The following is a 770-nucleotide window of genomic DNA, read 5'->3' as shown; positions in this document are numbered from 1 at the left end:
ACCAAAATATAACATATTTCGAAAGTGCTTCAAAAATTAATTAAAATTCATGAAAACTCATGATAAATCCCAACTAGGAGATTCTCATGATCAGAATCTAATGAATCGACCCAGACCATATGGATCCTAATCATGGTCAGTCCAATCGGTCACAAATTGACATCATCAAATCAATTCCTAAAAATGGACTAAAATTCATGTAAACTCATGATAAATCTCAACTAAGAGATTCCCATAATCAGAATCCAATGAATCGACCCAGACCATATGGATCATGATCATGGTCAGTCCGGCCAAAGCCATGAACTGTCATCAGTTCTTTGATCCGGCCAAGGCCTAGGATCAATGACTCCATATCTGAAATATCAACATCCAATACCACAACAATAAATAGATGAAGAACAGAGTATAAGATCAGATATGGGTGTAACCAAACGAACCAGACCGAACCATACGCACAGACGGTTCATCCGCCAGCTATGTCTGGTGGTTCTCGGCCACACCTCTCACCTTAGGGTTACGATCTCCAGGGGATGTCTCCTTCTCCTTCTCAATCTCCTTCTCTTTCTGCCTAGTACATCTTCTTGATCTCACAGACAAACTCCACCAGAAACAACCATGAACCACCACGGATCAGATCACCTAACCGTTGGTTTGTCTCTCTTTTCTCTCTAGAAGTTTGTCTGAGTTTTCTGTATTCTCTATAATGATATTTTCGACAGAGACAAGGAAAAATAAAGAAGAAATCGACCATAACCCCCCCCCCCCCC

This window comes from Brassica oleracea, chromosome C8 (genome assembly GCF_000695525.1).
Source record: "Brassica oleracea var. oleracea cultivar TO1000 chromosome C8, BOL, whole genome shotgun sequence".
NCBI lineage: Eukaryota > Viridiplantae > Streptophyta > Magnoliopsida > Brassicales > Brassicaceae > Brassica > Brassica oleracea.
This window is presented reverse-complemented; position numbering follows the sequence as displayed.